Source organism: Thermobia domestica, chromosome 6 (genome assembly GCF_964235325.1).
Source record: "Thermobia domestica chromosome 6, izTheDome1.hap1.1, whole genome shotgun sequence".
In the NCBI taxonomy this organism is placed as follows: domain Eukaryota; kingdom Metazoa; phylum Arthropoda; class Insecta; order Zygentoma; family Lepismatidae; genus Thermobia; species Thermobia domestica.
In genome coordinates, this window is record NC_137459.1 from 56,819,040 (window position 1) to 56,846,191 (window position 27,152).

Genomic DNA, 27,152 nt, shown 5'->3' on the forward strand with positions numbered 1-27,152 from the left:
GGTTGATGTACACATTTCTAGATATCATACTGTTCAACGTACTGGTGGAGATCGAATTTCAAACTTAAGGTTTATATAAAATTCTCCTACTTCCAACTTTTGGAACTTTCTTCCTACCCTTAAAACTATTGATAATTTGCTGTAGAGTAAAAGTTAATAATTGACGTCCTTCGGCCTGGCAACGGAGTGCTTGCTTCAGAAGGGTGAGGAAAAGTCGAATTTTATTTCTCCAGAAGGGGGTAGTTATAAGCCATTTCGATTTTGTTTTTTGCATAACAGCATAGGAGATCTATGCTTTAGAATATTTTCAGATTGTAGATATCATCTTGAAATCCGGCATAATAGATTATTTTTAAAACGGAAAGGAATTATATGGGTATCAAATAACACTAGAATTTTTTCCTAAATCCTTATATGAAATCAGATTTTCATGACTGTCGTAACTTGATACTTACAAGAAGTACTCACACTCAACGCAACCTGCTCTGTTGTCCAAAAGTCATTGCACGAAAAGCTTACATATAACCAGTGTTGTACGTTACGTCCACATTACAAGATGTGTTTAATCTGTTATCCGTCATACATAACACATAGCTGCAGATGTTTGATCCACTTGAGTTACACGTCAGAGAATTCTAACTAAATTTTATCACAGGCCTGCAAAATGTATTGTTGAACAGGCGTCTGCTTCTGTCCCTGATTTTTAGAATATATACCATTGATGTAAGTTGACGCTGGAGATAAGGGTCAAGGAAAGTGAGCTCATGTGATCTAGGGACCATTCAACTGAACCACAACGTCCCATCCAAGAAAATAGCATTTGAGTCATTCACGAAACCCCACACCACTATGCTGAGGGGCCCTCCTGTTGGGAGTAAAACGACAAGCTCCTATCTTCATTTAACAATAAAGAAATTCCAAATACTACTCAGCATTAAAAGTGTAATCAATAAATGCTTGGGGTGAGGAAAACTGTTTTCTATAGAAACAAGACAACTATTTCTACAAAATAGTTGTAGAAAATCGACATTCTAGTTTGGCCATAACCGGTTCGGTTTTTTTTTTTTTTTTACCAAAATCAGTTTCAGTTTCTCATAAAAATCAGTTTGGTTTATCATAATAATCTGTTTCCGTTTACTCTAAAACCGGCTCGGTTTTTCACCAAAACCGGTTTCTGTTTTCTCCGAAAGAGTCTTATATCTTTACTGAAACCAATGTGATATTGACCGAAGCCGGTATCTATTCTTACTTTTGTAGTAATCATTTCCAAAAAAGTTCACGAAGAAGCAAGGTCGATTCAGTTTTAAAACCTTTCATATTTTAAAACTGAAACCCATTTTGTAGAAAACTAAAAGTTTTAAAACTGAAACCGGTCTTTGATGGAAAATCGAACCCGTTTTGAATAACAGTTTCTTTTTGTTTTCAGAAACTGGTTTCAGTTTTTCCAAAATCGGAAAACCGAATAACCTGTTTCTCTTCCCACCATTAGTACTTGCACAATAAGACAAGTATCGCATATTTCATGCAACTTCATCTGGAGGAACCTCTTTACAGAGGTTTGTCAAGTGAAGGTTATCGTCATCTAATACATATGATTCTGGCGGTTAACCTCCCCACTGATAAGTAAATTGGGGTCATTATAGGAGAGAATGTTCTTAGAGAATTAGGGATCTCCTTGATATTGGTTCCAAGTGTAGGTGCAGAACACTACATGTCTTTCAGGGTAGCCCATCGAATATTTGCTGATGCAGTATGATTTTAGTTGGGTGCTACTTATTTGAATATGGGATCCGTACAACTAATGTCTGACTAAACCTTTATTTTGCTGGCAACGTGTGCTACGCGACCGATTACCAAGACTATTGTCGGTGTTTTCTAATTAATGTCGGTTTTAGCCCTACCAATACAAAGGCTAGTGATAATTACAGGCGGTGGGTCGGGAGAACTTTTCACCAGAGCTAAGAAATTCTTTCCTGAGTTATATATCTCCAATTGTGCACAACGCTGATTACCAGTATTATTGCAGTACTGCTTTAACCCCCAACGTGTTTGAGAGTTCAAATTTCAGCAAAAAAGGGAAGGGAATTGAAGACTTTGGGGCAACAACCCGTCAAGTCCAAAAAGTGAAAGTGTAAAGGAGATAACTTCACAAGGGTATCTCTTAATCCGATTTTCTTCAAACTTGGCATCTATATACTAGACCGGAAATAAATAGATACGAAGTTTTTTGTTTTTTTTTTTCGGAAAATAGGTTAATGGGGCCAAAGGGCCCCTTTTAAAAAAAGGGACTCATTGAATAAAAGGGCCACTTTAAAGGATAGAAACTTTGGCGATGCAAAGATGACTTCAAAGTAGGAAGTACAATTTTTTTCGTTTTTGTGAGAAAAGGGTTGCAGGGGCAATGCCCCCTTCGAAATGACAAAGCCCCCCCACACACAATCCTTACGGATATTGGATTTCGGTGGAATTGCTTGAAACCGTAATATGTTGTAGATACCGTATTCCTGAGAAAAAGTCTCAATGGGCACAACCACCAATCACTGATCGTTTGGCCACTACGAGGCCACTTTTTTTAAAGCAGCCGAAGATAGTGATATTCTGGATTTCGATGAAAATGACAAACTGTGATATGTTGTAGATGTGATCCTGAGAAAAAAAGTCTCAATAAGCACAGCCATCAATCACTGACCGTTTAGACACTATACGAACACATTTTTGAAAACAGCAGAAGGTACCGTTATTCTGGATTTCGGTGAAATTGCTTGAAACTGTGATATGTTGTAGATATTGTAATCCTGAAAAGAAAGTCTCATCAGACGCAGCCACCAATTAATGAACGTTTGGCCACTACAGGGCCACTTTAAAAAAAAGAGCTGAAGGTATTCTGGATTTCGGTGGAATTGCTTGAAACTGTGATATGTTGTAGATATTGTAAAGCTGAGAAAAAGTGTCAAGACGCACAACCACCCATTACTGACCATTTGGCTACCATAGGGAGACTTTTGTTTTAAACGAGCAGGAGGTAACGTTGTTCTGAATTTCGATGTAATTGCTTGAAACTATGATATGTTGTAGATATTCTGATTCTGAGAAAACGTCTCAATGGACACAACCACCAATTAGTGATCATTTGGTAACTACAGGACCACTTTTTTTAAACAACAAAAGGAAAGATACTCGGGAATTTTGGTAGGAATGTATGAAACCCTGAAACGTTCTATCGCACAACCGGAAAAAGGGATGGGGAGAGTAGCGGCCAACATCATTTAAGTATAGACAACATTCCGATGTTCATCTTGCGGCACAAAGGAAAACAATGGAAACCCTAGACAATTTTGCTCAGGATCACGACATATACTACATATCACAGTTTCATTCATTTCCACCGAAATAAAAAATATCGTTGTGGCTATTTTAAAAAGTCAGGACCTGTAGTGGCCAAACGGTCATAATTCGATGGTTGTGTACATTAGGACTTTTTCTCATGATGATAAAATCTTCAACATATCTCAGTTTTATTCAATCTTACCGAAATCCAGAACGTCGTCATACTCGACTGTTTTCAAAGAAAGTAGCCCTGAAGTGATCAAACGATTAGTGATTTGTGGTTGTGTCCATTGAGACTTTTTCTCAGGATGGCAATACCTACAACATGTCAGGGTTTCTGTCATTTTGACAGAAATCCAGAATATCACTATCTTCGGCTGCTTTCAAAAAAAGTGGCCTCATAGTGGCCAAACGGTCAGTGAGTGGTAGTAGTGCCAATTAAGACTTTTACTCACGGTCACAATATCTACAACATATCACAGTTTCAAGCAATTCCAGCGAAATCCAGCATTCTTTTACCTTCTGTTTCCAAGAAAGCGACCCTGTAGTGACCAATCGGTCAATGATTGGTGGTTGTGCCTATTGAAACTTTTTCTCATAATTACAACATTTACAACATATCACAGTTTCAGTATTTTCATCGAAATTCAGTATATCACTATCTTCGACTGCTTTCAAAAAAGTTGCCCTGCAGAGGCCAAACGGTTAGTGATTGGTACTTATGTCCATTAAGACTTTTTCTCAGGATCAAAGTATCTAGAACATATCACGGTTTTAGTCATTTTTGCCGAAATCCATGACGTATCTTCGGCTGTTTTTTTAAGTGGCCCTGTAGTGGCCAAACGGTCAATTGAGACTTTTACTTAGGAACACAATATGTACAACATATTACGGTTTCAAGCAATTATACCGAAATCCAACTTTCGCAAGGAATGTGTCATTTCAAAGGGGGCATTGCTCCTGCAACTCTTTTGTAGCAAAAACAACAAAACACATATTTCCTAGTTTGAAGTCACCTTTGCATCGTTAGTTTCGTTTCTTTAAAGTAGCCCTTTTTTGATTTATTGTTTTTTATTTATTTTTCATCATCATCATCATCATCATCATCATCATCATCATCATCTTCAGGTTGAGGCGAAGCTTCTTTTATCTCGGTTGTTTGTACTGGGCTGTTTTATTTATAGTAATGAAGTGAGTTTGAAAGTGAAAATATATTTTTCAGTAGTAGTAGTGTTAGTATCCATTAATTTATTTGAGAACAGATTACACAGGCCTACAGAAAAAAAATTTTTTCTTGGTGCCTAAAATTTTAGAGCTGATTTTAACTATGTGTGGGGCGCTGAATCCAATAATGTAAGCAGTTTTTTTCTATCAGCTCTACTTTGGTAGATACAGGCTACTGTACCAGTAGTGTTATTTACGTTACAATGTATGTGGAAGAAATATTACAATCCAAAATAAATATGTAAATTATAAATGATGTAACCACTATTTCTGCATGCTTCTTGCAATAGTATACAAAATAAGCAAAAGAAATACAAATATTCTCGTAATAACAAGTTTGAATATGATCTTATAAACTCTGCAACTCAAATAAATCCTACTGTGCTCTATAGAGATTTCTATTTGGAAGAACGGCGCTCTTTTCTCATTAGTGCTGCTATCTGTCGGTACTAAACGGAAACTAGTCATATAGTAGTTCCAGGAACGTCCACTAGATTGCATTGGTATTCTACTTGGCTAGTGGATCGTAGTTGTTGTCTTGCAGGTGGAGTGACATGTTGGAACATGTGAGTTTTGTTCTGAAATCATAACTTGTATCGCGTATACTAAGGCTTTATATTTAACATCCGTGTTAGTGGCCTGAACATAAAATGAGTTCAAGTCGAAGAAGTTGTGTTAACCATCCTGATGTGTTTTGCTACATATGTGGTGAGTACACATTTAAAGACAATAGAAAACATATCAGTGACTTTGTAAAAAAAGCATATCATGCATATTTTGGTGTACGCCTAGGGGACCAAGATAAAACGTGGGCTCCACATATTGTGTGTAAAATGTGTACTGAACACTTGCGACAGTGGACAACTGGAAAAAGAAAAAGTCTTAAGTTTGGTGTTCCAATGGTTTGGAGGGAACCCACAAACCATGCTGATGACTGTTATTTCTGCCTGGTAAATGTTACGGGTATGAATAGAAATAACCGGAACAAGTGGACATATCCTGATCTGCCTTCAGCAAGACGTCCAGTTGTTCATTCCGATGAAATACCAATCCCAACGTTTCACCACTTGCCAGAGCTTTGTGAGACTGAAAACGAACGTAGTGAACATTCTTGTGACATGGATGATGGAAGTGACAGTGATTATGGGGGAATGTCAACAATTCCTCAACAGTTTAATCAAGATGAGCCAAATGATCTAGTTAGGGACCTTAATCTTTCAAAAGAATCGTCTGAATTACTTGCTTCCAGATTGAAGGAGAAAAACGTACTAGAACAAGGAACTAAAATCACATTCTACCGAACAAGGGAAAAGGAGTTTTTACCATTTTTCACTGAAGACACAAATCTCGTATTCTGTCACGATGTTAGAGGTCTCCTAGAACACATGGGTCTTCCAGAATACAATCCAGATGATTGGCGCCTGTTTATTGATAGCTCCAAGCGAAGTTTAAAATGCGTCCTTCTACACAATGGCAATAAATATGGCTCAATTCCAATCGCTCATTCAACACGACTGAAAGAAGAATATGAAGCAATTGCTTTGGTTATGGAAAAAAATAAATATCAGGACCATCAGTGGGTGATTTGTGTGGATTTAAAGATGGTGAACTTTCTTCTTGGACAGCAAAGTGGCTACACAAAATATCCTTGTTTTCTATGTCTGTGGGATAGCAGAGACAAAGCAAACCATTGGTCAAAAAAAGAGTGGCCGCAGAGAGACGACATGGTTGTTGGTAAGAAAAATATTATTAACATGCCTATTGTTGAGTGTGACAAAATCATTTTGCCACCTCTACATCTCAAGCTCGGTTTGATGAAGCAGTTTGTAAAGGCGCTAAATAAGGACGGGCCGTGCTTTGCTTACATGGGAAACAAGCTACCTCAGATCAGCACAGAAAAATTAAAAGCTGGAATATTTGATGGTCCCCAAATAAGACAACTCATGAAAGATCCGGCTTTCGTGGAGTCCATGAATGAGACTGAACGTAGAGCTTGGACCTCATTTGTAGAAGTTATCAAGAATTTCCTTGGCAATAATAAAGCTGATAACTATGTTGAGCTAGTGAACCAGATGCTTAATGCATTCCAAAAACTTGGATGTAATATGAGTATCAAAATTCATTACCTGCACAGCCATTTGGACCGTTTCCCAGACAACGTAGGCAGTTTGAGTGAAGAACAAGGTGAAAGATTTCACCAAGATATTAAAACAATGGAGGACCGCTACCAAGGAAGATGGGATGCCCATATGATGGCAGATTACTGCTGGAACCTAAAAAGAGACTGTGCAAAGAAACATTCAAGGATGTCACGAAAACGAAACTTCCGAAGTATTGAATAGATCGTTTTGAACAAATTATTTGATTTTTTATTCATAAAAACTATTATAAAATGTAGTTACAGAGTTATTATGTACTTGATGTTTGTGTTTATATGGTTTTCATTATTTTCAAAGTGTTCCAAATAACAGATTTAAATGTCATAGTTTTCTTTTCACTTACAGTAAAACAGCACCTATGCAATTTTCAACGTTGTAGCAGGTCAGTCTTGCAATTCCTATATCTCAAAAACTAAAGCTGTTAGGGAAAAACTAACGCCATATTTGGATTCAGCGTCCCAATTCTACTTCAAATCAGCTAAGAAACACCCGGCACCAAAACCACTGTAAGCCAGTGTTATGAAAAGAATAAAATTTTCATTGTTCACTATTTATTACAAAATACTTAATATGACAAGTTGCAGACTTCATGTAGTAAACAAGAATATACTAAACAAGGAGAAATGTAAATTGCACTTTCCTTTTATTAGTCTGCGTGACTAACAATCATTTCAAAGTTTCAAAAGCAATATTAATGCAAAATAAGGTAAGCCTTGGGAGACCATCAATTGAGATACAATTCTCAAAAAGACAAATCAATAAAGCAAAGGTTATAACTTACAGTGTGAATATCGGTTTTCTAGTTCTCTCATGTCTCTGAATGTTAATGTCCTGTAAAATTCTACTAATTGAGAGAGAAGCGTCCATTTGAGCCTATGTGTCCATTTGAGCCGTAGTTCCACAAGAGATGAAGAGAATGAAGAGAAAATGAATTGTGTGTAATTTCTTTCAACTATTTATACGATTTTGATTTTTTGTACACATCATTTTTACCTTGATAAAAATCCAAGAGCTTAACTACGTCAAAGTTGTTTTGTACAGTGTTTATATCCTTGGATTTTCCGTTTACTCTTGACAAAAATAATTTTGCTTTTTCACCTAAGTACTTACTAAAGAAAAAGTTTGAATTCACATACATACATGGTAAAAAGTTTCTTTTTAATATTTCAACAAAATAAAATTATGATTTTTAATTAAACAACACACAATATAACCATCAGTGCTATATTTTATAGGGACAATTCTGGCAATGAGATTTAGGACGTTACTACTTAAAGAACGCATCAAACTTCAGAAAATAGCAAAATGACACACATTATACATATCAAATGTATATCAAAATGTGGCTAAACTCAGAAAATGGCTAGAAATGGCTAAAAACAAAAAGCATACGGCTATAAAAGCCACTAGTGGCTTTTCGGAAAATTTGTGTCTAGCCAGGTTCTCAAAGTAGCTAAATTGACAACCCTGGTTACGAGAGTTTATAGAAATTCAACACCCAAGATAAGAAAATTGACTAAGTATTTTCCCAAACGATGGAAGGAATGGGGATAAAGTGAGATTGGAGTATGTGGAGTTGTAAAATTCGGCATATAAATTCCTCACTTAAAAAAAATAATGTTTTCCTAAATTCAACTTCCAAAGGTGGAAACAGGACAAGTTGATTTTTCAATGGAAAATATTTTATACAATATTACATTTCGTTGCACATAAAAGATACGAAATTTGATAGGTGGTAAAACCTTGCTTCAAATAATATGAATCTGTCATTTATTGTTGTCTACGCGAATGCTATCATTTTCACGAATTCAACACAGAAGGTGCAAGGTAAGGATATACAAAATATTATTCATAGCAACACGGTGATATTTGGTAGTATGAATATAAACTTTGACAATAACAGAATTCAACTTTTTTATGTATAAGTGATTTTCAGTAAAAATCTGCATAATCTTTCTGTTCCTTTGTAAAATGACAGATTTTTAAAAACATTTTGCAATAGTTCAAAAGTATATGCCTCGTTACGTCATCACGACTTTATAGCTTCGTTTACAACACTTGAAAATACGAGTATAAAACACATTCATAAAACTTAAACATACAGGTATTTCAGATCCTCACTCATACATAACTTCGTTATCTGCAAATTTCTTTTGTTAGATGGAAGCAGATAGATTTCTTCTTTTCCAATGGAAATTTCATTTTGACAGAATAAGAACAATTTCTTCCCTTGTATGAGTCCTGAAAATACCACGCCAATGGATTGCGATGAGATAAATTTAACTGTCATTACATTATACTTTATTCTGGAATATTTCCTTTGACGCAAGTTCAATTATTAAAGTAAGAAGGCAAATCCTAGTCTTTTTTCTGATCAAGTTCAGAACATAAAATTGTTTTATATGCATATACAAATATACGTAATCCGTATGATTACTACGGAAATGTGTAAGGAGCACGTATTATCCATATTATGCTACAAACGTACTGCCCTTTTCCCGCTTAGATGTTACATCATGCAACTACAGGATGTCTGACACCTAACAGTCTTCCGTATAATTACATACGTCAGCTATATGTTATATACGTCCATCTATATGTGAGATCTTGACCGCCTAAATACAATTCTTTCTTTTGTACGGAAAGTACGTTTATTCGGAACACTTATACGGAAACTACGTATAAAAGATACGTTATCAGTTATACGTTTGCTATAGGATATTACATAATATCGTACGTTAAGTCCAAAAACTACAGAATTTACGCATATGACTTACGTCTTAACGTACGCTACATACGTTTTTAGTGCACGGAAGTTATGGAGCGCTAATCCGATTACTGATTCTCCAGAGTAATCAGAAAAATGCATTAATATAAATAATGCAATAATGATTTAAAAATAATGTATAGTATTAAGAACAATGCATTATAACAATCGTTTCCTCTAAGAAAAAAATGGTACCACATTGATGAATATTTCTCCCGTTAATCAACTATTCGGTATTCTAAGACATTCTTCCCATTATCCGAATATATGCTATTCGAATAATTGTTTACTTTCTGGTGGACAAACAACGCGTGCGTGGGATTTCTCAGAGTTCTCCCATTTCCTCCGACTTAATCCATTCAACCATTTGATTTATTTCTCATCATCACCGTCTTCTTCAGCCTAGTGGGCATAAATGTTGGGCATAAAATTCAAATACAGTATTTTATTTCATTTCGAATAATTGTTTGATTATTTATTCGTAAATTGATATAAATTGTTTCATAATTATTTTGTTTTAATAGTCAAAAGACGAACTAATGTTGATTTCAAAGCGTATAACAAAACGAAACGACATTCTAAATTCTTATTAACATTTTGAAGATAATTTTAGTATTGCCTTACTTAGTTGTGTCACAAATTTCAGGTGAGCCATGATCTGCCCCCCAAAATTAGTTACTTGATGTTGATGTGCAAATCACTTTAAAATATCGAGATATAATCTCCGCTAAAGGCCAATATTATCATGTTTGCTACACCCGTTAATAGCATTAAAATATTCAATAATGAAATAATTCGAATTTAAACCTCAGTAGAATCTCGTAACATGCTGAAAAGAGTCGCCAAATTCCAACATAATCAACCAGCTAAACATTTTATGTAAAAAAAAATTGAAATAATTTTTACTTTACTTTTCTGACAGGTGTATTATGTGGCAGCAAAAGATGAAAAAGGAAAATCTAGAACAAAGCGATGTAAAATTGAAAAGATATTTCGCACTTCGAGAACACTGCAAGAAGAAATACTCACTTGGATATAAACCGCAATCATCCAGGCTAATTAGAAACGCTGTACCAACCATCTCCAGTGCAGATCTAGAATACACTAAATATTTATCAGAGGAAATGAAGTTCAAAGTAGATCCAATTGGTAAGAGCAGTGGCGTCAACTTGTGTAGTTCACAAGAGCACGTGAACTGTCAAATATTGTGTGTTGTTTATTGTTCCTTAAAATATTTAATAATATAATATTTAGAGTATTTTATACCGTTTCGTTTCTTTCCTTTCATTTCCTTCGTGCAAAATTAAAGTTGCAGGAACTTTTCTTTAAATTTTAAATAAAATCTCTACTTATTTTTTCCCTTTCATATATGCATCCCATCATCACACAACGTTCACAACAGGCCTGTGAACGTTATGGGCTACTCTGTGTATAACACAATAGGGCAGTGGGCGCAGCGGAGTGAAGGATGTGTGGTCTCCCCACTTTCAAAGGAAAATTTGTACGTGCAGTGTTAACAGCTCTTGTTAACTAATTTCCAGTAATGTGGCACTTTAAACAGAATCAAATAATAAACTTCTGCAATTGAAAATAGAAGAATGTAGTGGTATGTAAATCACTCTTTTAATCAGTTTTCTGCAGTTATTTTTGTTTTAGTTTCTCATAATAAATATAAACTAATGGAACAAACAAAATTACAATTTTTCAAAGTAGCACCAAGGATTTAGAACTCTTACCCACAGATATTTAAGTTAACGCAGAATAAAATTGTATTTCCATTTATTTTCAAGTTTCTTTTATCTTTCTTTTCTTTTCTTAATACTATAACCTCCGGTTTTTTATTTCGGTTAGGTTTTCCATCCAAAATTCACTGAATATTTGCAAGAGAAGTGAATAGCTTATGAAAATATACTACATTTTGTAACATTGCGTCAATGATAAAATCTTCAATGATAAAATGTATTGTGAGAACCTGAAGGAATTTTCCTATGTCAACCTTCTTCTTTAACACATGCGATATAGAAAAAGAGTATTGTTATTTGGAGTAACGTACGTTCAGCTGTTATTTAAAAAAAAACATTTATTTAAAAAAACTGTGGCTTTTCTTTTTTGGCGTAAATTACTTTAATTCGGACAGTGTACTTGGTGCGCTTAGACACTATTTTCTCGATGTATTTCAAAGTCGAAAAAGTCAAAACGTGTGGTGTGGTAGGATACTGCTTGATTTGGTGTTTGGAGTCAATCCATTCTAAGTGATCAAGCATGTGCCGCTCGACCATCTCCAAAAAAATCTATTTCTTTTATGAATGTTTATCCTATATAAGAGTACTTCAAAACCACAATTAATTATTTTTTTACATCGCATGGCGACGCAGCGGCTATCGCCATTTTGCGTTTTCTCGATTTCGTTGTTTTGAATTTCGTTTAAGTTGTTTTGAATATCTCAGCATGCATTTGTCCTACCAAATTGAAAATTGCTGCACTTCTCCAACTTGTGCAGATCTAAAACTTTGATCTCAACATTTTTGCCTAAAATCACTTAAAAGGGGTGAAATCAGGGCCTACAGTAGCAACATTTTTGGACATTGAAGACATGTTTGGAAAGAAAAAGCAACTGACGTAGAGGCCTAAATTTGTGTTTGCATGTAGTCCGGGGTCATAAGTTTATATTCAAAAATTTGCAGACTTGTAGTTGCTCAAAAGGCCTGAAAAAATCGTAAATTTGGGTAGTATGCCAGTTTGGCATATTTCACTGTTCAATATCTCCAATGGGCCTGGATTTAAAATCTGAAAATTTGGGAATAGTTACTCGTTTAGCACAACATAACACACAACAAAGCGCGTTTTGTGTTTTTGAGCACAAGGGGATCAAAGTATTAGGGAATGATGTCATACTCTAGGGGATGTTTTGTTCACAAATTCAACTGGAAATTCGTTGCTGTGACGTAAAACAAAGTAGGATGAATGGTTAGCCCAGCCAAGGTTTTCAAGCTCGTTTCTTTCCTCTAATTGTGAGTCGCTATCTTATCACACCCACAGCAGCACTAGTGAAGAATGCCGCTATCAGCAGAAGGCGAAAGAAGTCAAAATGCACACTTGACAAAAAGTCCGTAAGTACTCATTGCTCTTGCTGCTTGTTATATCAATGATGTTCAATCATGTTTATTCTTGTTTTAACTTTCAAATCATGCAGGAGACTGTTGTCCTTTCGTTTGATCTACTGTACATTCCCCAGTCAACGAACACTCACTCGCTGTAAAAACTGACTATGTCACAAGATGCCACTAGACAGAGTCAATAACTTCTGTTTGTTCCGGATGTCATTGTAAAGCTAAAAGAGGTTGCGTTGGCTTACTAGAAATAAAATAATTATAGAAATTGTTAGTACCTTTTAAGAGAAATCACAGACATTAACTGCTTAAAAACTGTGTTCAAACAAGCTTGGAACAATACATCCCTTGAAACTATCAAAAATATCACTGCAAGTTGGTCACACCGTCTGTCTTTTGTGTAGCACATGTTGGGAAGCATTTTGAACATCAAAATTGAAAATGAAATGAATTCTTTGAGTTTTACGTTCCACGGATATGCCGGTTAGGCTAAAGGAGACGGTGATGATGAGAAATGAACGAAATGGTGGAATGAAGAAAATGGGAGGAAACGGGAGAACCCCAAGGAAACCAACGCACACGGTGTTTGTCCACCACAAAGTTCACTTGGCGAGGTCTGGGATCGAACCCGGGACCCCAATCACCAGAGGTGAACGCTCTACCACTGAGCCACCGCGGCCCAAGACTTAAATTGAATCTGGCACAGTAGAACACAGATGCAATCATATTAAATGAACTGAAACAAAATTCTTGTTTTTAGTAGGGCACACTGTATTAACTAGATCTGGACATCTATTATCATATCCCTTACAAATAAGCGATGTTTAATCAAAAGAAAAATCATTTGTGTATGAAAACTAAATACCTGAATTTTGACAAGCCAGCATTACACGTTCCAGAAATACTGCAACACTGTTTGTTTTTTTTTTCTTAATTATAGTAGGGCAAGTTGTTTGGTTTAGCTCAGTAATAGTGTGTTGGATATGTAATGAGGAGACCGTAGGTACACTCCGCATCAAAAAAATTTTGACAGCTAACGCCGTGCGGTTAGGCCACCCAATATACACCTTCTTATCCCATAATCGTGTCAGATAAAGAGACCCCTCTCTCTCCTCCTTTCTTCTCTCCTATACTAAAATTAGCTAACAACATGAGAGCAATTCTTATTTCACACTACACATGTATTAGTTTCGATAAAATGAAATAACAAAACCGACGCGAAACAAGATTCATAAGTTGATGTAGGGAGAAGCTGAAAAACACACAATAAAAAATTGAAACCAATGGATGTCTATTACATAACGATTCATAAATGAGGCAGAGAGAGAAAAGAGGAGAGAAGAAAAGAAAAGGGAGAACAGATGAAACTGTGGAATTCAAATATAGTAAGAAAAGAACCTAACATTATGAAGTTCCTTTTCCAGAAATCCAACAGTAATACAGAAATAACGTTTGTTTTTACATATTTTCAGAACTATTCGAATATATAGAGGATGCTTTAAACATTCATTATGTCACTATCATAATGGATAGAATACTCAATTTGAAGTAGAACTATAGATCACCGAGACACGTCTGGGATAATGTCAAAAGTTTAACACACATGTTTTGTTTCCGCGTGGTTCTATTGCAAATTCAGTAGTGTTCATTGGACGTACTGTTCCAAAATACATTCTAATATACCCAGTAGATAGCATTGGTCATATCCTCCATTTCAGACTACCAATGCAAACTGAACAAAAACTGCAAAAAAAAAAAAAAAAAAAAAAAAAAGGAGAGAGAGAGAGAAAATACAAGAAAGTTCTATTATACTGCTAAATTTCTATCGAAAAATACCCTATATTTAAAGTCCAAACTGTATCGTAATGAAAAGTTACAAATGTTGGAAAGGATAAGTTTATGTTCCTCATAAATGTAGCATGTATCAAATTTTATAGGATGGGAACAAATTTTGTGTCCAAATAGTATAAATAAAATTTTGTTTTCAAATAACCAAAGAGTTGCCATTTTCTAGTCTTTTCCGAACATTTATCTGTTCCGAACATCCAGCATTGATTTCATCTCTTCCAGATATAACGTAATTTGCACAGATAGAATGAACACGATAAGAGCTCAAACGGATTATCGTGCCAGTCGGATGATATTGGTTAGGTTATAGACCACCACTAGGTCGAGGATTCAAATCCGTAGTGACCCGGTAATTCGACTGAGAGTTGGTAACCCAGAGAATAAAAAAGAGATTTTATTTATTCCCTTGCGTTTAAACAGTATTTCTGTCAGAGATGAGCAGGACTGGAGATGTTATCCTCAGAGCACGAAAAACACGACGCCGAAGTTAACAGTTAATTAGATTCTCCAGACCAGGAATATCGGGCTCTTGCTCCGTTTTAACTTTGGAACATGAAGTGCGCGTGTGTGAGAGAGAGAGAGAGGGGGGAGAGAGGCGGAGAAGTGAAAGATTCAAAGACAGGATAGGGTCACGTCAATACAGAGAGAGAGCGGGACGAATACAAATATAAAACATACTTATCATTACAGTGTATGATATAGAACGCACACACTGTTTATTCGAACTATCGCCAGTGATGCATTGTAAGTTCTCCATGAGAAGATAAATCTCCGCATCCACTATTTTATGCGCAAAAATCATACTACCTGATGGGGAATCGAACCTATAATTTTCATTTAGAGGTCTGGCACGTTACTACTACATCACCGATTGCTTTAGCCAAACTCTTTTAACAAATGGTGTATTGTTTCTTTTTGAGAACGATAACACGAAAAATGTATACTGCAGATCAATGATGTCTTTGGAATGTCCTGTTAATTCTCTTGCCCTTTACCAACCAGCATTCGTAAATCGTCTCCACCATGATACAGGTGTTTGTTTTCACATTCTTATGTGTTGCTTGTCAAGTATAAGAAGTCGATTCTTCACAATCACGTTGAAAAAGTTTAACTTTGGCCTGAACAGGACGTGAACCTACGTTCAATAGCTGTATTATTTATAAAACCATTACGGTACCCCTACACTACCATGCCATCTGAAATTATATGCCAAATATTACTTACTTTAGCCCTGATCTTTGGAACGAACCAAAGTACACAACGAAATTGACTAGTTATCAGTCTACAGAGAAATTAGTGCCCACTAATAAAGGAGAAACATAAAATTCACGAAAAATTACACAAACAAAACATATTTTGCAGTAATTTCGTCGTGCAAGTTCAAAAGTACGTGAATAATAATAATAATAATAATAATAATAATAATAATAATAATAATAATAATAATAATAATAATAATAAATGTTCACATTCACAGTATAGTAGTGTATTATTATTATTATTATTATTATTATTATTATTATTATTATTATTATTATTATTATTATTATTATTATTATTATTATTATTAACATCAATTACCCGGTTCGTTGGGTTAAATTGAGAAAAAATAATAGTATGTTCCGTTACTCAGTCACTGTTTAGAATTACTAAAGCGCTCTTTGATATCGGTCATTTGCGATGTGTTTTATATATCCTCTCCCCAGCCTATGTTGTGGGGCACGGCGTCTGCAGTGTCATTGTTGATCTCAGCGAGACGGAAAACTATGAATTCTACACTGATATTGGTTATTTCGATCATTTTTTGTATGTCTCCCCTCCTCCCAGTAGAGGGACTGAATTTGGATTTAAACAGAATCAGATGTGTCACTGTTAATCTCAGCGACTCCAAAAATTATAGATTCGCCACTTATACCGGTAATTTTTCCTTCTTTTTTAAATGTCACTCCACCTCCCCATCTCTTAAGTTACACCGTCAAAGTGATATGACAGAAACCATCTCATGTTCGAACTTCATCTAGGATGAAAATTTGATCGCGATTGGTTTGGTGGTTCAAGAGTTATTAAGTTTTATTTAGTTTTATATATCTCACTCTTACATTCCCCTCCGCAAGTTCTCCCGTGAAAGAGAAATGATAAAAATCATCTCAGGCCCGAACCTCACCTATGTTAAAATTTTGTTCGACATTGATACTTTGTTTCTCGAGTTATCAAGTTTTATTTATTTTGCACCACCTCCCCTCAAACCTTAAGTTATATCGTCAAAGTAAATAGGTAAATACCATCTTAGTCCCGAACTTTATCTATGTTGAAAATGTAATCGAGATCGGTCGGGTGGTTCAACAGTGATGAAGTCACAAAGACAGTCACTTTCATTTTCATTTTTTTCGTTAATCTCCCTCACTCCGGCCCCTACATTGCGTCGTCAAACTGAAATGATACACTGAGAAAGAAAGTGTAGGTGGCGTACTTAAAAAGATAGGTTGCATGCGTAATTCCTGTAGTTTTTGGACTTTACGTACAGCAGACATATAACTGAAAACGCATGTTTTATAATACTTTCTGTATAAGTGTTCCATCTATACGTACTTTCCGTATGAAACAATATAAACGGTCAGGATCTCACATACAAATGGACGTATATAACATATAGCTGAGGAATGTAGCATAAGTACACGCAAGTGATATACGGAAAACTGTTAGATGTCAGACATCCTGCAACGGCATGATGTAACACCTAAGGGCAGTGCCTATGTAGCATACGGATAACATATGCTCCGTACTGATTTATATAGTAAGCAAGAGGATACCGTATATTTTTACAATATACCGCTGTCTGCAGAGCGGATTTTTCTCTGTGTAAAAGCCGTCCGAGATCCGAACCTTATCTATGTTGAAAGTTTGATAGAGACCGGTCTGATGGTTCAAGAGTTATTACGTTTTATTCATTTCTATATAACAACCCTCCTCCCTTCGTTCTAACCCTAAGTTTTACCGTTAAAATGAAATGATAAAAAAGCTTCCCAGGCCCGAACCTTGTCAATGTTGAAAATTTGATCAAGATCGGTCTTGTGGTTCAAGAGATTAGGAGTCAAAAACATAGTTACTTTCAATATTATAATATATATATATATATATATATATATATATATATATATATATATATATTATTTGCGTACTTTTGAACTTGCATGGCAAAATTACTGCAAAATATGTTTTATTTCTCTTTTTTTCTCAATTGTATGTTTTTCCTTTATTAGTGCACACTCATTTCTCTCAAGGCCGTCGAGTAAATCAATTTCGTTGTGCACTTTGGTGCAAATAACGTTACAGGAAGAAGCCGATTCGTTCCAAAGATCAGGGCTAAAGTAAGTAATGTTTAGGTTGGAATTTCAGATGGCATGATAGTGACAGTTTTTCTCGAGCCTTCGAGCAACGCACATCGAAGAGTTTACTGGGAGTGACGTACTAATTTTCCTTTCCCACACGTGTTGTGTGCTAGGGCGTTTTCTGTGGCCTATATTGGCCTGTTAGTGCCTGTTCTAGTGAATCCAGTGTAATCAGTGCTTGTTACCGCTATTTTACAATGTCATATAGAAAGGATCTGCAATATAAATTTATGTTTGTTAAGCGATATCGTAGTTCACGTCCAAATTCGAGCCAGGTTTGCCAATGGTTAAATGAGACTTATCCTCGTCTCTTCGAGCAAATATGTCTCAGCTTCATGAAGAGTCTTATAGCATTTATATTAAGTTCAAGAGCGTCAACGAGTATGAACAGTTTGCGTCGACAGTTCCAGAGTCTGTGATATTTAACCACGCTGATGGAAATTCGAGTATTGTGAGGATCTTGCCGGCCGAGGACCCAGTGAAAATGGTGCGTGTTTATGACTTTCCACTGGAAGCGCCTCTACAAGTATTAGAAGACCATTTCCGTGCATATGGTACAGTACGACGTGTAGAACAGCAATTTTGGGCTGCTCCATTCCCTACTGGGATTGATAGTTGTGTCCGTATTATACATATGGAACTAAACAAAGATATCCCATCCCGTTTAATAGTACAAGGTTACTAACTGAGTGTTTCATATGACGGACAACCGATTACTTGTTTTTATTGCCAGAGGGAATTTCATACATTTTCTATCTGTCCTTTAAAGAAAAAAGCCCAGTTCTATGGGTGTGAAACCCACCCTGGGCTCTGTGCATATGACTGAATTAGGAAAGGTGCCGCATACCCTGCATTCATCTGGATCTTTGGAACGTGTGCCTGAAGCCCCCCTGGTCTCCGGCCCTGGATCTGCGGGGGTTAATAGCCTAGCCGATACGTCTGCGTTTTCCGAGTAACCTCGACGTTCAGTTGCTCCAGTGTTAACAAAATCGAGGCCAGAGCGGGAATCTCCAAAAATGACAGTGCCTCGCTCCTTCTTCCCGATACGCCACTGGAAAATCCGCGTGCATTCGCTATTTCTTTGAATCAAGAAGCTTCTTTGATTATGAGTGAGCCTTTACCATCTGGTGCTAATTCCTTTGTTCCCCGTCCTTTACCAGCAAGTGTTGTTTCTGTTGAACCAGACCCTGCCTCACAGCAAGAACGAAGAAGAGTGTCAAGGTCGGTTACGAAGAAAGAAGAGAAGAATATTTCTTTGTGTGCCTCTCAAGGAACGAAACAGCCAATATCACGTGACACGCGTTCGCAAGAACGGGCCATTTCTGACTCCGAGTTGCAATGAGTGAAAAAGTGTGTCTTTCAACCTACGACAACGAAAGCTTTGAGTGAGGATAGTGGTCTACCGTTATGTATTGCTATTGTATTGTATTCATTTTACTTGTCTGTAGTATATCAGTGGGCAAGCTTCTTCTTATATATTCGGGTTATTTCTACAACGGCTTATCTCCGGGAAGTAACTACTTTTTTGTAAATTTTTTCTTGTTGAATGTGAGTATGCCAATGATAAACTCTTTCACCCTTCTAACGCTATATATTAATAGGATTAGTTCAGCGCAAAATATAGCATTACTCAAACAATTTATCGAGTGGCGTCGCCCAGATGTATGTTGTTTAACAGAACTGACTTTCCATTCATTTGAATTTCTTAGTTATTATAATGCCATTATTAATTGCGAATCTTCTACTAGTGTAGCTATTTTAGTGAGGAAAGGCTTAACCTACGATAGAATAATGTTGTCATCTGATAATAGGGCAATTCGCTGCTACATTCAAGATATGTTTATAATTTGTTTATATGCTCATTCTGGATATCTGAAGATACGAGAAAGGGAAGTTTTTTGCCACAACTATTCCGTCTTTGATTCCTCCTGGCGTTACCCACTGTATTGTGGTGGGTGAATATAATGCGGTGATTGATCCTCGTGACTCTCTCACCCCTTCCCCTCCATGTGTCATGCTTTAGTTGAGCTGGTGCGCGCTCTCAAGTTACAAGATGCTCTGATTACATCTAATTCTAAGCACGCAATGACATTTAGCTGTTCTACTACTCAAAGTAGACTCGACAGGGCATACGTAACGGACCCATTATGTAAGCAGTGCTCCACGTTTTAACCATACCTGTCCCTCTGTCTAATCATGCAGCGGTCGAAGTAACCTTTAAGTTACCGTTTTCTCTTCCTGTCGCACGTGGCCCTTCCTATTGGAAGATCAATAATGATGTGATGTCACGAGAGGAAGTGGTAGAAGCATTTACTACGCGTTTTGAGTACTGGTGTAAAATGCAACAATATTATCCAACGGTAGGAGCATGGTGGAGTCAATATTTTAAACCTAAAATACGCAGTTTTTTCAATGGCGTGGTAAATTAGCACGTCAACATGATCGTCAGTTATATGTTTTTTTCTACCGTGCTCTTTGGGCGGCACTACCATCCCTTGTCAATCAGGCCAGTATAAATTATCTTAAACGTCGGATGCAACAGATAGATTCTCACTCCTCACTTCAAGCATATTTTTCAGAGGACTTCTACCACTGTTTTCCGGAGGAAACATCCTCTTTGTATCATGTAGATCTCTTGTTGCGTCAAAGGCGCGACACTTTCATCGAGTCCCTTGTCTTGGCGGATGTCAATATAACGACAGATTCGTTTAAAATTTTACAAGAATTTACTCGATACTATACCGCGTTTGCGAGTGCGCAGACTATGGATTACACTTCAGTACCCGAATTTTTGTCAACCATCCCCAACAAGCTGTCCGAGAGTGATGGTCATGATTTGATGCGTCCAATCACAGAGGAAGAGATCTCTTTTGTTCTCCGGCGTGCCAAGGGCCGCAGTTCCCCAGGGGCCGACGGTTTGAATTTTTCCTTTTATAGGCGTTATTGACCTTTTCTCAGAGTGACTCTTGTTTCGCTCTTTAACTCGTGGCTCTCGGGTGAAACTTTTTAAAACAAAAGGGCTATAGTGGTGCTTATCCCGAAATCGTCTACTGCACGTGAGGTTTCCGATTACTGGCCTATTTTCTTATTACCAGTAGACCTGAAATTATTTACGAAGGTTCTAACAGCGAGAGTTCGTCCTATTATTCAACGATTAATTAGTCCATTCCAGGCGGCGCTATACAAGACTCATAACATTCAATACGCTCTTCGCTCTCTCCGGGATCTTTTTGCATATTTTCACTCTCGTCAGATTCCAGCAGGAGCCCTAGCAGTTGATTTGGTTAAAGCTTATTATAGCGTAGATCGTAACTTTCTCCGGTTAACGCTTGAAGCCTGGGGCTTTCCTTCAGTTTTCTGTCAGGTAATATTAAATCTGCATGCTACGGCGAATTTCCGTATTCAAATTAATGGACATTTATCCTCAATCATTACGTTACGACGTGGTTTGCGTCAAGGGTGTTGTTTCAACACTATATTATTTGCTTTAGTTTTAGACCCGCTTCTTTACCACTTGGCAACATTATTCCCCTCGGGACCCTCACTTTTTCGCAGCCAAAATATTTTCTGTTTTGCTGATGATTTAACCATTACCGGAGTGGATTTTGTGTCCCTTCAGGGCGTTTTTCCTCTTCTGCAGCGCTATTCACGTTGCGCTGGCCTTCATTATAATGACAGGAAAACTCATTTGTTACAATTTCACGATTTTCAGTTACCTGCGAACACTCCTGGTTCCCCAAGTTTACCGCATGTCACTTCCTTAATTATCTTAGGCATTCCCTTTACGTCCCAACCTACTCCCCACTATTATGAGATTTGGGCCCCACTATTAACACAAGTACGTCGTTTGTTTTATTCCCAGCGTTTTCGTCGACTTCATTTACTACACTGCTGTATACACTTTACCAATATTTATGTTGCACCCAAACTGTAGTACCGGGTGCGAGTTTTTCCCTTACCAGAGATATACGCGAAACGATTTGCATCTCTGTTCCTCTGGCATATCTGGCGCGGATTTTATTTCCTTCTTTCGTGTACTGCACTTTATCTGCCACGTTCTCTGGGAGGGTTAGGATTAGTCAATATTCGCTTAAAATGTCAAATTTGTTCATATCAGATTCCTACTTCGCGCTATCTTCACCTAGTTCTTTCACTAATCACTGGTTTAGTTGTTTTTGGCCGGATTATGAACATTCTATGAATCCCCCCTTTATTCACTTCGCAGCCCAGAGTCCGGGGGACTTTCATCCGCTATTGGACGTATTCCGGGGTGATTCTCAACCCGCGGACACACAATGCACGTTCGTTATATTGTGCCCTTGCAATGTTAACTTATCCTCAGACGAAGCTGCGCGTAGTACAGCTTTTTCCGCACGTCTGTTGGCAACAAGTGTGGGCCAATATCGCGAATTCCGTAATACCTTCGTACATGCAGGTCATCTGGTTTCAGGTTGTACAGCAGCTTATCCCTACACGCGCGCGCTTGTTTGAGATTTAACGCGTTTCTGATGCGTTGTGTGATAAGTGCAAGCAAGAGGACACTCTAGCTCATTGCTATACACAATGTGATGAAGCCCCTCCTATTTGGCACGCTTTTCAGGAATTGGTGGGACGTATTACCCGTCGTCCGCCCTCTCAGTTTACGGTGGAGTATGTTATTCCCCGATTTTCGTTTCCCCCCACTGAACATCGGGCCGTGCTCTTTCTTGCAGCCTATACTCTCGGCAATTTCCAGCGCTATGTGCCCTTGTTTGATGCGTGCACTTATTTTGATTTTTGGGATGAACACGTCGAAAGCTCCATTCTCCAGAACGCGATCGGCACTATTTGAGCCGTTTTTAGAAGTTCTTTGCAATAAACTTTTCGCTTTTTTGTCATTATTGTTTACTTTATTATTATTATTGTTATTACTTTCTGTTTCTTATGTTTGTTAAGCTGAGTACTCACTTTCACGGTGTTTATATAATCTTCTGTTGTATCAAGAATAGTTGTGTACAAGTTCTGTACTTCATGTTCAGTAACAAAAAAACTGATAGTGAAGGGGTGACGTAATGGCCTTATGAATAATACAGCTATCGAACGTAGGTTCAAATCCTGTTCACGCCAGAGTTCATTTTTTTACAAAGTGATTGTGAAGAAACCACTTATCATACTTGACAAGCAATACATAAAAATGTGGAAGCAAACACATGTATCATGATAGAGACGATTTACGAATGCTGGTTGGTAAAGGGCAAGGGAATTAACAGGACATTCCAAGGACATCATTGATCTGCAGTATACACTTTTTGTGTTATCGTTCTCAGAAAGAAACAATACACCATTTGTTAAACGGAATTTGGCTAAAGCAATCGGTGGTGTAGTGGTAACGTGCCAGACTTCTAAATGAAAATTATAGGTTCGATTCCCCATCAGGTAGTATGATTTTTGCGCATAAAATAATGGTTGCAGACATTTATCTTCTGATGGAGAACGTACAAGGCATCACTGGCGATAATTCGAATAAACAATGTGTGCGTTCTATATCATACACTGTAATGATAAGTATGTTTTATATTTATATTCGTCCCGCTCTCTCTCTGTATTGACGTGACCCTATCCTGTCTTTGAATCTTTCACTTCTCCGCCTCTCTCCCTCTCTCTCTCTCACACACACGCGCACTTCATGTTCCAAAGTTAAAACGGAGCAAGAGCCCGATATTCCTGGTCTGGAGAATCTAATTAACTGTTAACTTCGGCGTCGTGTTTTTCGCGCTCTGAGGATAACATCTCCAGTCCTGCTCATCTCTGACAGAAATACTGTTTAAACGCAAGGGAATAAATAAAATCTCTTTTTTATTCTCTGGGTTACCAACTCTCAGTCGAATTACCGGGTCACTACGGATTTGAATCCTCGACCCAGTGGTGTCTATAACCCAGGGTGCGAATTACCGGGGGGGATGAGGGGGATTTTCCCCCTCAATCACATTTTGTTCCCCCCCAAAGGAGTCAGCTGAAGTATCCCCACCGGGGATGCTCGCTTTCCCCCTCAAACTATGCTTAATATAACTCCAAATTTCACTGATTTTTGTTATTTCTTGTAAATTTAATCTTCTAGCTGTATTTCGAAATGATCGATGTAAACTGTTCAGTTTTGGTCATTTCTACTTACTACCTAATTACCCACTATTTTCAACGTTGTTTAGTAGAACTATATTATTATGACTACGGTTGTTACTTGCAACTGTACCTTCGTACCCTTCAGTTCGTCATCGTTTGTGAATTTGAATGTACTAATTGCGTATAACAAAGCCACATATAGATTTATAAATGTTCTTAGCGGTTGGCCAAGAAGAAGTAAACAAATAGCTTCTTCTACCATACTTGGCGAAGTTCGGATATGTCATATTCATCCTCTATATTTGTATCGATTATCATCTTATTTTAATTTTTGTTATAACATGTTATTTCATTTTCCAGTGTACTCTTTGTTAGCACATGGTCTTCATTCCCTAGTAGGTTGTGTGTATGCAACTCAAAAGTTGCATTTAATTTGTGATAATTAGCATAGTAATCACTGCTTTTACAGTTTACGGAAATGAACTTTTGAAACTGTACTCAAAATCTGAGATACAGGTATTCTCTCGTAAGTATATGTTAACGTACACGCTGGGGGATACGCTCCTAGTGAGCAGACATGTTAATGAAAGTGATTTTTAGGTGAATAAGCAAATAATTCAATATTTGTTTCAGCATTTGTTAATACGACTGGTTCTCCGTGTCATTGTCCGTGTCTGTATAAGCATTTCAACTGGAGTGGTTTTTTTTTTAAGTTAACCCTTCATTTTTCCATCTTTTCGCTGTACAGTTTGCTGTCCACGCAATTAATGTTGTTTGAAAAACTTCAGTGTAATGTTTTACTTTATTTGAATAACGTAGCCCATAGCGAATCAACTCATTTTCAACCTAACAGTAAAGTAATTTTTAAGTGTTGATTTTCCGTGCCCATCACGGAATCGATATTTGGAGAAAAAAAGTCGTGATGAGCACAGCTTTAGCGGGAAGTAGAAGCACAAGTTCGAAATTTGAATTGAGAGATTTTAAATATTTGGCCTTCGATTTGACCTTGATGTGAGAAATCGGGACCAGCAACAATCCATTTCTTATTTGATAGGCTAATATCTAGAGTTTCTTTTTAAAAAAAAATGTCCGGTTTAACTGATAATTTTAGTGGTTTTCACAAGACTGAAGTAGGTTTCTTTTCGCAACCTGTATGTATTATGCAAAGTGGAAGCTTTCAATATGAGTGGAAAAATTAATATATACTTGTGATCATGGCTATCGCTCGAGCCAAATTATTAACAAAATAAACCTTAGAGAGCTACGGGGACAAGAGTGAGTACAACATTAAAACACGTTCAGAAAGGTTTAGTGGGGTGTGTGTATGTCAGACAATATATATGTCCATAGTTATTGTCGGTAGATTTATTAAATGAATAAATGTCTTATTTATTACAGATGTCACACACACAAACACACACACACACACACACACACACATATATATATATATATATATATATATATATATATATATATATATATATATATATATATATATGGGGGTAAGGCATTTATTCTCTCATTTTGAAATTTGAACCTTCAGACTATGTCCTTTGGCCTAATTTTATCCCCCCCAATATAGATTATTTAATTCGCACACTGCTATAACCTAACCAATATCATCCGACTGGCACGATGATCCGTTTGAGCTCTTATCGTGTTCATTCTATCTGTGCAAATTACGTTATATCTGGAAGAGATGAAATCAATGCTGGATGTTCGAAACAGATAAATCTTCGGAAACGACTAGAAAATGGTTACTCTTTGGTTACTTAAAAGAAATTTTTATTTATACTAGTTCGACACAAAATTTCTTCCCATCCTATAATTCAATGATTTTTTCACGTTGAAATTTGAAACATCTTACATCTATGAGAAACATACTTTTCCTTTCCAACATTTGTAACTTTTCATTACGATACAGTTTGAACTTTTAATATAGGGTATTTCTGATAGAAATTTGGCAGTAAAATAGAACTCTCTTCTATTTTCTCTTTCTTTCTTTCTCTTTTCTTTTTGTTTCTTTTCTTTTTTTTTGCTTATTTTGTTCAGTTTGCATTAGTAGTCTGAAATGGATGATATGACCAACGCTATCTACTGGATATATTAGAATGTATTTTGGAACAGTGCGTCCAATGAACACTACTGAATTTGCAATCGAACCACGCGGAAACAAAGCATATGTGTTAAACTTTTGACACTATCCCAGATGTGTCTCGGAGATCTACAGTTCCACTTCAAATTGAGTATGCTAACCATTATGAAAGTGACATAATGAATGTTTAAAGCATCCTCTATATATTCGAATAGTTCTGAAAAAATATGTAAAAACAAACGTTATTTCCTTATTACTGTTGGATTTCTGGAAACGGAACCTTATAATGTTAGGTTCTTTTCTTACTACGTTTGAATTCCAGAGTTTTATCTTTCTCCCTTTTCCTTTTCTTCTTCTCTCCTCTTCTCTCTCTCTCCCTCATTTATGAATCTCTGTGTAATAGACATCCATTGGTTTGAATTTTTCATTGTGTGTGTTTCAGTTTCTCCCTACATCAACTTATGAATCTTGTTTCGTATCGGTTTTGTTATTTCATTTTATCGAAACTAATACATGTGTAGTTTGAAATAAGAATTGCTTTCATGTTAGCTAATTTTAGTATAGGAGAGAAGAAAGAAGGAGAGAGGGTTTTTTTTACCTGACACGATTATGGGATAAGAAGGTGTATATTGGGTGGCCTAATTGCACGGCGTTACCTGTCGCATTTTTTGGTGCGGAGTGTACAAATCCAGGTTGGGGGACATACTATTTTTCTTATTTAAAGGCTTTGAAGGGGAGATGTTTCAATGCCCCGTTTCTCTTGTAATGTTGGAGGAGAGGTTAAGATGAAAATTAGAAAATATTTGAAATTTCGCTTAGCGCGTAAAGTTAGAAAGTCGCACCAATCATTTCTTTACAACCTAGTTTAAATTTAGTAGATAACATGGTCAAATAATCTACTTCAATATTTTGTTTGCTGATCACTTTTAGTAACGTGAATAAGTTCTACAGTATAGTACCAAAACTTATGAAATTGAAGGAGGTGTTTAAATAACATTGTAAATATTGGTGAGATACAGCTATTCAATAGTAGTGAGCTCAGTTTCGTGTGAGGGATTGGCTTAATATCAGAACATGCGAGATTATTGTGGAGAAAACGCCCGTGGGTTTTCTCCGAGTTCTCCTGCTTCC

The 27,152-nt window shown here is 36.7% G+C and overlaps 1 protein-coding gene across 1 annotated transcript in view; it reads left to right on the top strand.

The window, feature by feature from the left end:
• The first annotated feature begins 12,472 nt into the window (after nucleotides 1-12,472).
• Nucleotides 12,473-27,152, top strand: part of LOC145687673 (52 kDa repressor of the inhibitor of the protein kinase-like) — a 31,187-nt gene continuing 16,507 nt past the window's right edge. Inside the window, exon 1 of the mRNA XM_081761130.1 lies at nucleotides 12,473-12,587. The gene's annotated coding sequence lies outside the window, so the exon portion shown is untranslated. The remainder of the gene's footprint in view (nucleotides 12,588-27,152) is intronic.